Raw genomic sequence first — 15,622 nt, 5'->3', positions numbered from 1 at the left:
AATTATTCAAAGGTCTGTGCAAGTAAGGACCAGTGGTCTGACATTGTTGGAAGAGACTTAGGTCTATATGTCCTTCACTTTCTAATTGCAGTTACTGGAAATGTCCAAGAAGATATTACAGCTGGAAACATTTTTCCCTACTCTCTCACTTTTCTGTTTGAGGTAAAGATAAATCAACATTTTTTTCTTTTCCATGGACAATTATTACCACGTGGAGAGAAAACTTACTTTAAAGACCAACCCTGTATCCTTAGGCACATTAGGACTGATCAGAACAGGCCATGTCTTGCCTGTGAGCCTATGTGTTAGGAAAGATACACTGTTACAGACTTCTAGCCTCAGTAGGTGACACTATAGATATATTACCAACCTGTCTTGAAAGAATGAATGAATATATAATTTTTGTCTTTTAACTATATTTTTGGTTCCAGTACCAGGAACTGAACACAGCTTGCTCAGCTTTCTTGTTCACAGTTTTTGCTCAACCACTTGAGCCATAAGTCCAGTCTCCCATTTGGCTGATTCACTGAAGAAGTAGTCTCCCAGACTTTTCTGACTGAGCTAGCTTTGAACCTCAATCCTCCCAGTGTCAGACCCTTAGATAGCTACCAGTGCTTGGCTTATATTTACATTCAAATTGATTAAAGTGTGAGCTCGGTTCATATACTTATGATTTAGGAATCATCATGACCAAAAGTAATCTTTTTTATTTATTTATTTATTTATTTTCAATTGTGAAAATACTGTACAGAGGGGTTACAATTACATGGGCAAGATGAGTACATTTCTTTTTTTTTTTTCAGGTAAGGGGTAGGTTTATTCAGTAGACCTGCTGGGACCAGGCAAGGTTGGCACTCCACGTGGCTGGCAAAAGAGAGAGCTGGGAAAGAGAGAGGAAAGAGCTAGAAAAGAGCAGAGAGAGCAAAGAGAGCAAGAAAAGAACAGAGAGAGAGAGAGAGAGGGAGTTAGAAAAGAACAGAGAGAGAGAAGAGAGGAACAGAGAGAGAGTTAGAATAGAACAGAGAGAGAGCAGAGAGGAACAGAGAGAGAGAGTTAGAAAAGAACAGAGAGAGAGAGCTAGAATAGAACAGAGAAAGAGAGGTAAGAACAGGAGCTAGAAATGAACAGAGAGAGAGGAGTACATTTCTTATCAAGCATTGTAGCCTCTTCCTTTGTTTCCCCTTCCCATCCCTTCCCATTCTCCCCCCACCCCCACCCAATCCTCCTTCCACCCCAAAAGTAATCTTTGCAGCCAGTAAGATACACCTCAGTTAAACCAGAGGCAAGAGAAAGTCAGAGACTGTTGTTTGTTTTAAATATCAGGATCTTTTCAATGAAGGTCTCTACTGTGCAAAGTAAGCACAGTAGTAACTTAACTAATTAAAGATTCATCACAAGGAAAAGAATTAAATGGTATAATAATAACAATAACACTATTTACTATTCCCTGTAGTTTATCTACAGGTATAAAAGTAGGAACAAATTGATTGTGTACTGTAAAAATGATTAAACATAGCAAGTGTAAAATTACCTCCGGTAGTACTTTCTTCCTTTAAACTCACTGAATGATCTTGGAGGCACAAGACTTACGGCAGTTACTAAAACATATCCATCTTGAGATACCAACTGCCCCTTAAAATTTCCTTGACTCAAGCACACTTTGACCCAGCTGTCTTCAAGGCTTGAGAAATGCTTTAGATACCTTCCCAAAAGATTAAAGAAGATGAATTTGATCTATTTTAATGACTTCCAGTAGGATGTGAAATTGTCATATTGTCCATCTTGGATACTATGTCTCTCATCACCAAAGAGAATAAAATAACCCTCTACAATAGTAGGGCTGGAGTTATGTAGCTCCACATATTGCTTTCTTCGTTATCAAAAGATGCTAGAGAAAAAGATTTCCATTTAACTAGCATGAATTCTTTGGGGGAAATGGTCTCTAGAAGAAGAGAAACCAGTGGGACATTTAACATCTCCTTTAGACAAAATAGTGATCTACCTAGTTCAATGATGTAACTTTGATTACTTGGTCACTTTTTAATTTTTCTAGAACTGATGTAGAGCTAGTGAGTGGAAGCTGCAGGAGTAAAGGCTGATTGGGTGTTAGGAAAGACTAACTTATGAACATAATTATCTATCAATAAAATCTACACCCTGTGTTAGGAAAGACTAACTTATGAAAATAATTATCTATCAATAAAATCTACACCCTGTGAATAATTGATCAATGGACTCAAGTTTGGCAAATTTAGTCAAACAATGTAACTCCAAGCAGATTACCATGCTAACCCAAGTTTTAAATTTACCTCGAATGCATTTGAGTTTATCTCTCTATTATACTTCAGTGTCTACTTTTTCCCAAATGCAGGGCAACTAGGAGCCAAAATTAAGTGAAAGTCAGACTATGCTTGAGTAATCTGAGGCCCTACCTCCTGTTCTTTGATAATGCAATGCATAATTGTCCTGAAGTCCGATTCCTGGACAAGTCAGAACCTTCACATTAATGTATACTTTGCATGCTGGGATTTCTTCTGTTCTTCAATCTACATATTCTTTTGTTTTGAATCCTATCATAATCAGACACAAACACTTCCTCCTTCATTTCCTAGAAGATGTCAAATCCTAATCAGGACCTTTTTTGTATATTTATAAAATGTCCCAAGGATAAAAAGAGAGCTTGCTACCTCACACTGTTCTGCCATGCCACTGACTACATATTCTCTTCCCACACATCTACACATCTCAGTATCTTAGTGCTACTATCCCTATTCTGTCGCAGTCTCTACCAAGGGCTAAACCTGCCAACTTTCTTTAGCCTCCTCCTGATCTGTGGAAGAAAAAGTCTTCTTTAATCATTCATGCAAAATTGTCTCTAACTCTAGGGCTAGAGTTTCAATAATTTTGGGTTAGGGAACAGACAAAATAAAATGGATTTACTGTTTCATGATAATAATTCTGGCTTCAGTTTTGCTAAATGTATTAGCAGGAATGTGACAAGAGCCAGGAGTATGAGTGAAGATCCTTCCAGTGGTACAAAAATAAAGCCTGCACAGAAATTTTCAGTCCTCAAATACCTGCCAAACATTTTCCTGAAAGTTTGTTTCTTCTCTGTCTTGTATCTCCCAGGGGTTGAAATGTAGCTCAGTAGAGGTTAATGCACTGAGAGCCACCACCTCAGCCTGACCTTGAAAGAACAGAAATTGGAAAGCAATTGAAATCTGTCAAAGAAGTTGTTGCTAGGGAAAAGTCAAGAATATGGAAACAAGGTTAGATCTGTGTAGAAGCTAGTAAACAAGACAAGAGATGAAATGGAGGAATGATACAAGGTGATGTAATAAAGGACAGAGTGGATAAGGCAGGAGGTAAGGGTGAGCTGGTGGCAGGAGAGCAATTAACATAATCATCACAGCTGGAATCACTGGTGATTTGGATAGTCTTGGTACCCTAACATTCTCCAGATATGGGAAACTCCCAGCAATTGAGGCAATTATGACAATCTCTTGGTAATAAAGGAACACATGGAGTTTGGAGAAGGAACCCAAAATGGAGCCTTTGTGAGGGAAATAAGTTATTCTATGTAGTCTATATCTAATGAATAACCATCTAGCAAGAAAAGGTAAAACAAAAAAAAGAAATTTCTCCAATTTTGGAATAGAGACTTGAAGTTTAAATTTGATCTCTATCAAGTTATAACATGATGAATTTATAAAAGACAAAAATGTAGTCATTATTTATATGAAATTTCAGGTATCAAGGATAAGGCGAGGATTCTGAAAACGTTCAGAAATATAGACAATATAATCTGTTTCCTGCATAACAACCCAAATGAGACTAGAAGTAAATTTCTCCCAGTCCTGAATGAGACAGGTATAAAAGGTGTTCAAAGTGGTACAGTTGTTTTTTTTTTCCTATACTAACAGAGACTAGCTAAAAATCAATCATGGAGGGGAAAACTAAAACAAAAGCAAAAAATCTAGGCATAAAAATATTCAGACATAGGGGCTGGGAAGGTGGCTCAGTGGTAGAGCACTTGCCTTGCATGCATGAGGCCCTGGATTCGATTCCTCAGCACCACATAAGAAAAAAGCCAGAAGTGGCTCTGTGGCTCAAGTGGTAGAGTGCTTGCCTTGAGCTGAAGAGCTGAGGGACAGCGCCCAGGCCCAGAGTTTAGGCCCCACGACCGGACCCTCCCCCACCCAAAAAAAATATTCAGACATATAATTTGTGGAATAGATGGGAAAAAAGCAAATTGTTTAAAGAGGGATACAGGTAAACCCATTGCAACAATGAGATGTACAAGTCATTACGTCAAAAAACAAACTTTACAACTTTGGCCAGGGGAGGGAGGGAGGGAGATGGGAAGGGATGGGAAGGGAAACAAAGAAGGAGGCAACAATGCTTGATAAGAAATATACTCATTACCTTGCCCATGTAATTGTAACTCCTCTGGACAATATTTTCACATAAAAATAATAAATAAATAAAATATTCAGACACTGTTAGTTGTTTTCTAAAAATCATCAGTTAAGAAATGAAATTAAACAGCTTGGTGCTGGAAGTTCATGCTCATAATCCCAGCTTCTCAGGAGGATCTTGGAAAACTAGCCAATGCAGAAATGTCCACTAGACTCCATCTCCAAAATAACTAGACAAAACCTGGGCTGGAAAGTAGGCCTAAGTGAAGAGAGTACCAAACAAGCATGCAATCTGAGCAATATAAGGCCCTGAGTTCACATTCTAGTACAGCAAACAGCAACAACAAAAGTAAAGAAGTATTAGCTTGATAGGAAATGTACTCATTACCTTGCTCATGTAACTGTAAATCCTCTGTACAGTATTTTACATGAAAAAAAAACATTAAAAAAGAAGCATTAGTAAAGACAAGAACATGAAATAAAAAATGTAGAGCTACCCCAGGGAAACAATGAAACTGAATCTCAAAAAAAGAAAAATCCAAATGCCATATGATGTTACAAAGTAATACAAGGGGTAAGAATCTTCCAGATGCAAAGAGAGGATGCCAGCAGTAGTAAAAAATAAATAAGAAGCTAAAGACAATGAGCACATGGTAAAATTGGCTTTTATTTCTTCTCCCATCAAACAAAAATAAGAAAAATATCTTTTTCAGAAAACAGGATTTGTAAAACTTGAAATAAACTAAAATGTGGCAGCATGTTAAGAAATAACAAATGGGCCTGGCATTGGTGGCTTACTCCTGTAATCCTAGCTACTTGGAGGCTGAGGTTGGAGGATCATGGTTCAAAGCCACCCCAGGCAGGAAAGTTCGTAAGACTCTTATCTCCAATAAACCACCAGAAAACTAGAAGTGGTGCTGTGGCTTAAGTGGTAGAGCACTAGCCTAGAGCACTCAGGGACATGACCAGGCCCAGAATTCAAGCCCATGACTGACAGGAAGAAAGGAGGAAAGGAAGAAAGGAAGAAAGGAAGAAAGAAAGAAAGAAAAAAAAGAAAGAAAGAAAGAAAGAAAGAAAGAAAGAAAGAAAGAAAGAAAGAAAGAAAGAAAGAAAGAAAGAAAGGAAGAAAGAAAGAAAGGAAGAAAGAAAGAAAGATGGAAGGAAGGAAGGACAGATGATCATATTAAGATAATATGGACATAATATAATATTCTCTAAAGAGAATGATTTTAATAGATCAAGACAGAAGAAATAATAGCCCTCTACATTTGTAATAAACCATATTTAAAAAGTTAAAATTAAATTAATATAATATTTTGACAAGATTGTTACTTTCAGAATAAATGTTTACTCAGGCACTGACCGGAGGCTCATACTTGTAATTCTTGTTACTCAGAAGGCTAAGATTTTAAGGATGAAGTTTGCTTGGAAAGAAAAATTCTCACGACTTTATGTCCAACTAACCAGCAAAATGTTGGATTGAAGGCATGGCTCAAGGGGTAGTATATGCCACCTGAGCAAGAGTGCAAAGCCATGAGTTTAAGCCCCAATAACTGAACAGGAGAGAGAGAGAGAGAGAGAGAGAGAGAGGGAGGGAGGGAGGGAGGGAGGGAGAGAGAGGGAGAGAGAGAGAGGGAGAGAGAGAGAGAGAAAGAGAGAGAGAGAGAGAGAGAGAGAGAGAGAGAGAGAGAGAGAGAGAGAGAGAGGAGAGAATAAATCTTTACCTAAAAGCATGGGAGACTTAATTATACTATTGAACAGAATGTGGTCTTTTAACCACTCTTTAGCTGTCTTGGTAATAGTTAAGGCAAAAGAGAGATGATATGTATTAAAAACACAAGAGAGAGATGTGTATAAAATTGATATTTTCAGTGTATAGACTCTGAAATCAAGGAATGTTGTTGAATATATAGACAATTGAGGTTGCAACACATCATTTAAATTATATATTTCATTAAAGAAATCTTAAAACAATAATATAACTTGTAAAACTTTGGAGAAAAGTAAAGGAAAATAAAGAGGCTAATTTTTCGGTATTATTGCAGACCATTAATTTGTAGTCTGCAAACTTTATAAGTCTAAATAAGGAAGTAAAGATATCTCAAATATATGTGTCAGTCTTGGGACTTATTCAGAGGCTTGGTGTTGCCTCTGAACATTTTATGCTCAAGGCTAGGACTCGACCACTTGGGCCACAGCTCTACTCCCAGCTTTTTGGTAGTTAATTAGAGCTAAGAGCCTCACAGACTTTCTTGAGGAAGCTGGCTTCAAACTGTGATCCTCAGATCTCAGCCACTTAAGTAGCTAGGATTACAAAGTGCGCCACCGCACTTAGAAGTGTAAAATATTTTAGCAGGTGAAATCCATGCAGAAACAGTTAAGCTAATTTTCTTTGGATAGTATTCTCATGTGTTTTGGTTTTGGGCAGTGAGGTGTTTGTTTTTGTTTGTTTGCTAGTTCTTGGGCTAGAATTCAGGGCCTTCTGCTGTCATTCAGATTTCTTGCTCAGAGCTGACTCTACTGCTGAAGCCACACCTCCAGCTTGAGTTTGCTGGTTAATTAAAAATGCAGTCTTCCAGAATTTTCTTCCCTGGCTAGCTTTTAAAGGCAATCCTCCAGGTCTCAGCTTTCTGAGTAGCTAGAATTACCGGTCTGTGTCACAGCACTCAACCCCTGGAATGTTTTCATCCTAGTTTTTATTCTGATATTCTTGGAACAATGGATAAAGGATTGAGATGTAGTTTGATATTTGTTTTAAACACTTTCCCAGTTTATACCTTTGTGTATTGATTTGCAGAGGAGAAGAAAATGCTTGAGGATATAAATTATGTATTCTGAGTTAGCAGAATACTGTTACAGGGGTCACAAAAATAGGCCAATATCCCCCATTTCCTATTTCCAATATCCCCATACTACTCCATGCTACCATACTACTTCCCATAAAGTTAGGCTTCTATTATTTTGGGAAGTGGCCCAAGTGTTTTTCATGTGGGTGATTAACATTTAAAATAATAAGGCCAGCTCATTTTGTAACTCATAACCCAGTGGCTCCTTCTTACATGCTGTGACCTGCAGGCTGAGGGAGGCCCAGGTTCCCTTAGCCTGTGAAATAAGGACAAGTAAGCCAAGGCCTCTTGTCTGCATATGGAATGAGGGTCCAGTTAGCTCATTAATTCATGAGCACTCTTTATTTTAATACTCTTAGGGTGCCCTGGCATTTAAGTCACCTTTCTCTTAAAACTGACATTTTCCTCACACTGAAATTAATGAACATTTAGGGACAGTTCAACAAATGCAAGAATCTCTTGAAAATAGAAAGTATTTTTAGAGTCCGGAAAGGAGTTACATTGTTGTTGGCAGAGTATGACTGAGTGACAAAACTTAGTTCAGTCAAATGAATGGCAACTTGTCACAGGATCACTGTTAGTTGGTCAACTTGAGTTAGGAGTTACCTTCCCGAACTGTGATCCTTCATAATATTGTAAGTCTCAGGGGATTAGTGATAAGTCCAAACTAAGTGGTATAGTCTATCTCATATTCACAGGATATGTAACAAATAAATAGAAGACAATATTTAAACTAGAAATATTATTGTAATTGAATTGTACATAAAAATCTGTATATAAAAAATCAGTAATACAATTCAATTTATAAATGACCTTATATTTTCTTTTTTGTCTTCCTTCCCTCCCTTCTTCTTTCCTTCCTTCCTTTACTACTTCCTTCTTGTTTATTTTAAATTTCTTTGCTGGTACTTTGGTTTGAACTCAGGGTCTGTGCTTGTGCTCTAACACTAGAGACATGATCTCACCCTGTTTTGCATTAGTAATTTTTCCAGTTAGAATTACACCATTTATTGCCTGTTTCTTGCGTTCGTTGGGATTTTGTGTGTAAACCAGTACACTTATCATGTTTATTTGCCTAGGTTATTCTTCTACTGTAATCTTTCCAGCTTCTGCCTCCTGAGAATTGGATGTGACTTTACATTTTCTGCAGATTTTAACAACAACCATTTTGCAATGGTTTGGGCCTTATAACCATATAGGAAGCTGGTCAGGTAAGAGGATTGTCTTCATCCATGATCTAGCTTTTCCCCTGGGACACAATTCCTGAGAAAAACAACTTAATAACCTAAAAATGTATTTTTGGCTCACAGTTGCAGAGATTTCCATTCATGGTCAGTTGATTCCATTACTCTGGCAGAACATAATAGCAGTAGGAGTGTGTGGCAGAGTAGGTGCTCACTTCATGGTCTCTAGAAAGCAAAGAAAGGGAGGCTGAAGAAGGCACTGGGGACAATATATACCCTTCAAAGTCACACTCCAATGACCAGCTTTCTACAACTAGGCCCTGCCTATGAATAGCCCATTAAGCTATAAACTGGTCCCTGAGTTAATATGTTGATGAGATCAGAGCCTTCATGTTACCTTCACTTCTGAATGGATACATTTCTGAACACTGCCACCCCCAGGGGGTCAAGCCTTTAGCACTTGAGTCTCTAAGGGACACCATAGCAACTGGCAGTTAAGATGAATGAAAATTTGTTAAACACAGAACTGGACCCTGGAAAACTCCAAATCAGACAGATTCAGTTTGTTTAGGACAGGCTTCATGATTTACAGAGGAGACCTTTCAATCTATCCTCCCATGGTAGTGGAAGAATCAAGGTAGCTCTCAGTGGTATCTTCATAAAGCCACTAATTCCATTAACATTCACCCTGTTCTCTTGAACTTATTACCTCCTAATGGTATAGTCTCCTAATACCATAATTTTAGAGGGCTAGGGTCCTAATAGGGTACCTATTTCATTTTAAATATGAAGACATTGAGGACTATTTACTGTTGTGGTGTTACTATGAGAAGACTTAAGAGTTCCAAGCTAGTCTTCCATTCTTTGAAATGAAACAGAGGACTGGAGGCATGACTTGAACTTTTTCTTCCTTAGGTAGTTCTTTCAGTCTGGAATCCACCATTGAACTCCTTTGTCATCAGCCACAGATGTTTAACAAGTTAGGAGGCCAGATGGACTTGTATTGTAGATGTGTTTAAAATCCAATGTGAGATCTTTAGATAATGCCCTTTACTTGGGTATGGATTCCAAAAAGAGTGAGTGCTGGAGGAACATACCGGCTCAAAATATGTCACTTTGGCATAATTATAGGCATAATTTGGCATAACTATAATTATAGGCACTAAAAAAAGATACAGCAGGTGCAAAAAGGTTGCTCTGACTCTTTTTCTTCTCAAATATAGAAGAGAGATCTATATGAAAGATGTCCCTTCTATACCAGAAACATTCAGGGAACAATCTTACCATCAAGATCATCCAGATGCAGTTCAGATGTGGATCAATAAACTAACATGCAGATCACTTACGTCTGAACCACACCTCACAAACTATAAAAATAGAAAGAAATGAATTACATTAGTACATGTTGTGTGTATGTGGGGAAGTATCCCAATATGTATACATGTGTTCATCCCAAGTAAACTAGAAGAGTAAAAGAGTGAGCTGACTGGAAAGGCTCTGTCCAAACATACCTTGTTTAACAAGAAATTCATATTTCCTGAGCTTCCCCACACAAGTTAGTCGCTTTGCCACAAATGTTTGAGGAAAATACTTAGGTTTTAACACTTTCAAGGGCTCTTCCTTTCCTTTTGCAGGTTTGTCATTTAAAAACATATATTAAGTAAATGTGCCTCTTTCTACATGATAGGTTATCTCCTGATAGTTTGTTATGTCAGTAACAGCTGAAAACCCTTCAAGAGACTGGAGGAAAACATTCACCCTCTAGAGAGCAGTGAGTGTTAGGCCAATCACCTTGAACCTCCTGATAATAGGCAACAATGCAATGCCCACTCATCAGGAAATAAGGTGGGACAGGCTTCCCACTAGGGTCCTTGGCAATCTAGGCAGCCCTGCATCTACCCACCCTGCCTTCTTCATTAAGAGGATCTCAACACTCAGCTCTCAAGAGCAAGTTCTGTGAAATACTATCTGCACCATGACCACATAAACATGATGACTTCTCCTTTCTCTTCCAAAGATGCACATTTAATAAAACTCTAAATGTGTCTTTGATCCTCTGTCCATTCATTAGTTACTAAAGACAGAACCAAGTAACACTTCTCCTCTGAGCAGTTACACTTAAATTCATGACCATAGATGGGGTATTCCTTATTGGTGGAAGAACTGAGTTCACTTCTATTTCTCTCCTTCACTCCAAGTTATCCTAACAATCAGCATCACTTTTATTTACCATTGCAAAAGGAAAACCGCAGCAAAGGGAATGTATCTGAAAGATAGCTTTTGTGAGACTATGCCCTCTGCCTGCTGTACCTTATCACTGCAGAGGGAAAACCATGCTCCTTTTGATCAAAATAGAACAGGGCCCCCAGTCCAAATCAATACAGAAAGAACTTAATCCTCACAGCTGTCAGATTCACAAACAGAGAAAGTGAACGTTAATGACAGGAAAGCAAACATATTTATTGTGCAAAGGTTACCCGTGAGAGGCCTGCTCCATCCTCCTTTGAAGACCAGGGAAGTCTTATCTGGAGACATTACACCTTGTCATCTGCTTTTCTCAAAAATAGTAAAATGTGCAACTTAGCACATCAGGCTTTCCCACTAAAAAGGAATTGTACATCATTGTGTCTTACACAACCAATTTGACAACAGGTCCACATTTATTCATTTATATTTTAAACATGCACTCAAATGTCTATAGATTTGTATCTAAAAAGCACATAAATATCACAAAACATAAAGACTGGGGAAGTAATAAGACACAAACGCATTAATGAGATAGAAAATAAATGTCACAATTTTGCCACTTTTGCTTTATGAATCATTTTGTTGTTGTTTGATCTTATTTTCTTTATAGAAACATTTTAAAGCACAGGCTAAAGAGGGCAGGGGTTCACTTCTAAATATTTCATTAAGAGTATGTTAAGGCATGTGTGGTGGCTTACACCTGTAATCCTAACTATGAAATAAGTGGATAATGGGAGGATCATAGTTCAAAGCCAGCCAGGTCAAAAAGTTAGCAGGACTCCATCTTAACCAGTAAGTCAGGCATGATAGTACTGTGATTACAGTGATGCAAGAAATATAGGTAGGAGGATCATAGTCCTGAGCCATCAGAGTACTTGCCTAGCAAGCACAAGGTCCTTATTTTAGACACTATTACTGTCTGAAATGAAACAAAACATTTTTATTTAAATTTTAATTGTATTGGCAAGATGATGTACGTAGGGGTTACAGTTATGCATGCAAGGTAGTGAGTACATTTCTTGTCGAACTTGCTACCCCTCCCTCTTTCCCTCTCTCCCCAAACCCTACCAAATTGTTCAGATCATTTCCAACATATTGTCTTGTAAGTATCACCATTGCATTGGTTCCCTCTTTGTCCTTTGTCTCACCATTTTTTTGTTCTCCTTCCCTTCCCTAGTTCAGATAAATGTATATACAGGGTACCAAAATTGAATGCATTGCCAACAAGGGATAAACCATAGGGGGAACAAAAAACACAAAGTAAAAAAGAAATCACATAGTATATTAAAAAGAACAACAAACAATTTTCAAAAATTAATCAGAAAAGTGCTCTAAAGTTGGGAATGATTTTACATGAAACAGAATGCCACTATTTTGCCTGATGCAATTAAAACATAATTGTCTTGTGTGTGATCTCCTATTAGATCCACAAAAATATGTTTTAAAACTTCCTGCTACAACTAATTTTTGAACCAATATACAATATTTTAAAGATTATAGAAGATGCAAGAGGGATAAATTTAGGAACAGTTTGAATAAAAAAATGCATAGATTTGATTTAAAAACTGTGGTCGAATATTCAAGTCCTACAATTATCCAATCAAAAAATGTGAATGGAATGTGTTAATTAGCTTTATATCACTGTGCCCAATTACCTGAGAAAAGCACCTGAAAGGAGGAAGGCTGTGTTTAGTTCATGATTTTAGAGGCATTAGACCACTGTGGTGAGAAAGGTGGGTAAAAGCAAGAATGTTTCACTTCATGGTAGGCAGGAAGCAGAGGGACAAAGTCTGTGGTAACTGGCTTCCTTCTTATTCCCTCACATCCCATCTACAGCCCCAAGTTCATAGGCCAGCACCACCCACATTCAGAGCTGGCCTTCCCTCTTACTGAATCCCTCCTGTAAATACACAGATAGCCAGACATCAGTTCTTTACTAATCTCCTAAACACTTCTCAGTCCAATCAAGGTGGTAATCAAGACTTAACATCACAGATAGTATTTGGGTTGTTAGGGAAATACAACTTTGGCTGAGTGTGGTGGTGGGGGGAGAATGGGAAGGCAGGGATGGTAAGGGGAAACAAAGGAGGAGGCAACAATGCTTGATAAAAATGTACTCATTACCTTGTTCATGTAATTGTAACCCTTCTGTACGGTATTTTCACAATTAAAAAAAAACCTATTAATTAAAAAAATAAAAGCAGGATACATATTTGTTTTAAAAAATAAAATGCTTAAGATATTTAAACCTTGGTAGGGCTCTGGAGACCTGAATACAGTTTTGCCTTACTATGAATGTAGTGAATCAGAGCAATTATCTTGAACATGAGAGTATTATAGTATGCAATAAAATTCAGGACAAAATGCTCTTATTTAACATCACACACCTACTCCTAGAGATTTATTCTGAGAAAAGAGCCTGGACAAAGTGAAACAAATTGAATGTAGATAGATTTTCCTGAGAGTATAACTTTAAAGGCAAAAGTATCATGGGGAAACAGTCAAATCTATTATTCCATAAGTTAAATGAATATCATATATTACCCAAAGTGGTATAATGAGATCATTAAAATGATAAATACAAAACTTGCAAAACATGAAAAAATTCTAAATAAAAAAGAATAGAGTATAACGTAGTATGCATATTTGAACTGTAACAATGTACGTGTATAAAATATGGATTAAATATTGAAAGAATGCATAATTAATGTTCTGACAAAGTTGAGGGAATATAAACAGTACTACAAAGTTAGAAATCATCTCCTCTTTCTACGAGTCATTCAGTTGTGCTCATTGTGGATCATGCTGGGGCAAAAGTAATGATCACGGATAATCTCATTACTCTGTAATAGCTACTGACTCATATTTGGTTATATTCACGCATATGAAGATATTTTTATGGAATACTCTGCCTCATTTTGCAAGTGTTTTCTCATACTTATGAAAGAGTTTTCTATTCAGCTGTTTTCTATTATCCAATGTCTGGATAACTGACCCTATTCCCTTAGAGTAGTAATGAGCACAGGAGTACACACTAAAAAACGGACCACTCCTATGCGGATCCTGAGCACAGTCACTCACAGACATCTTTCTTCACCCTTGACTAACATTCATCCCATTCACTTTAATCACACAGAGACTCAGCGATCTGCCAAGTAATCTGTACAATATAACTAACAAAATGCTCAGTGGTAATTAAAACCTCCACTGGTGAAATGAAAACTCCATTCCCTTCCAATCAGCAGCTGGAGCTCAGACCTGATGTAAGCCTGTGTTTAGGTCAGTGGTGAGAAGAGAAAAAAGGCTGAGAAATCAGATTATTGGATTAAAGAAGCTATTCTTTTTTTTTCAGAATGCTGTGAAAATATCTCTAAAATTCTCTCTCATAGCACTCTTGTCTTAGAAACAACACAAACACTATACATATTAAAATGTGTATGCTATAATTATATCTATAATATACAGTCTGTAAATATATGCTAAATTATATGGTTTTGTATATATAAGATGTAACATATGATATAATATTATATGCATAATATATAGCTATAATATTGTATGTCTCTACAAGTTTAATTATAGTCTGGTCTGTATTATACACATATTATGAGTGCATTAATTTTGTGGTCAGGTTAAGCCTTTGTTAAACCCACTGATGACTGAAAGCACCATAAATGGAAAATGCAATGTCTAGCTGAGCATTATGCCCCACTGTGGAGGGTGTGGCCCTGTGAGCATCAGAGGCAGAACAGAAGCTCACTGAAACTAACTGGGGTCCACAAAGACAGTTGTGACATACAGTGTGAGCTGGAAAGAACTCCAAACTCAAAATAAAATTTCTATAGGATTTGTGTCACTTTGTGTAACATCTTAACATTGAAAGGTCATAGATGGAATCATCATAAGTTAGCGACATTTGTTGTATAAAGGTGCATGCATGTATATGTGTGTATTAATGTGCATGCATTTTATGCATGTATATATATACATCTTTATCTCCTAAAATACTGAAAAACATTTGGTAGAAAATTTACATATAAATGATTTCAATTTCTTCATTTTTAAGAGTAAAGCTATACTCTTCTTCATATATTCATTGGCTCTTACATTTCTTCTAAGAAGAAATGGAGAAGTCTTAAAATATTAGGAAAACAAAACAGAATTAAATAAGATCACAATAAATATTACCAGCAATGTCAGTTAAATCTTACTTTATTATTATACATTATTTCTGCAATATATATCAAATGTGTTATGCATACACATGCAAAAAGAAAATTTTCCTTTATTTATCTTACAGTCAGTTCATCTTATATTACTTACTGGTATAAGACCTATGAAGCACATATTTTAAAACATATTAATGCAGGCATATGTCATGGCAAGAAAGTTCTATGACTTTATTGGACTCACATTTTCTATTAGATACTTTAAATTGCACTATTTCTAAAGTTTAAATATCATGTCTGTGCCTTATTATATTATATTGCTTGTATTCTGAATCAATCAACTCTGCATTTTGGAAAATTAAATTACTTCCAATTTGTTTCTTTCATTAATTATCCACAGAAACATTCTCATAGCAAAATCTCTGTACACTTATTTGTTTTTTGTGTGAATTTTTAGACTCACAAATTGAACAAAATTGACCAGAGTAATGTTTATTAATTATTGCTATTTGACTCCTAGAAAGTTTAAATATTTAACTCCACCAATTATTATAAAAACACCTCTTTTCTTTAATCTTACAAAAGCTGAATTTATTTTGAAAGATGATGTATGTTGAAGGATTTAATAAAATTATAATACTTTTTGAAGCGAACATTTTCCCTCCTACTTATATTAGGGCTACATATGTTATATGTATTAGCATTTTACTTTAGCTTTAGTAAAACTTGTATTAATGAACACTATATACCTTTATAAT

Source organism: Dipodomys spectabilis, unplaced genomic scaffold, assembly GCF_019054845.1.
Source record: "Dipodomys spectabilis isolate Male_0828 unplaced genomic scaffold, ASM1905484v1 ptg000094l, whole genome shotgun sequence".
Classification (NCBI taxonomy): Eukaryota; Metazoa; Chordata; class Mammalia; order Rodentia; family Heteromyidae; genus Dipodomys; species Dipodomys spectabilis.
This window is presented reverse-complemented; position numbering follows the sequence as displayed.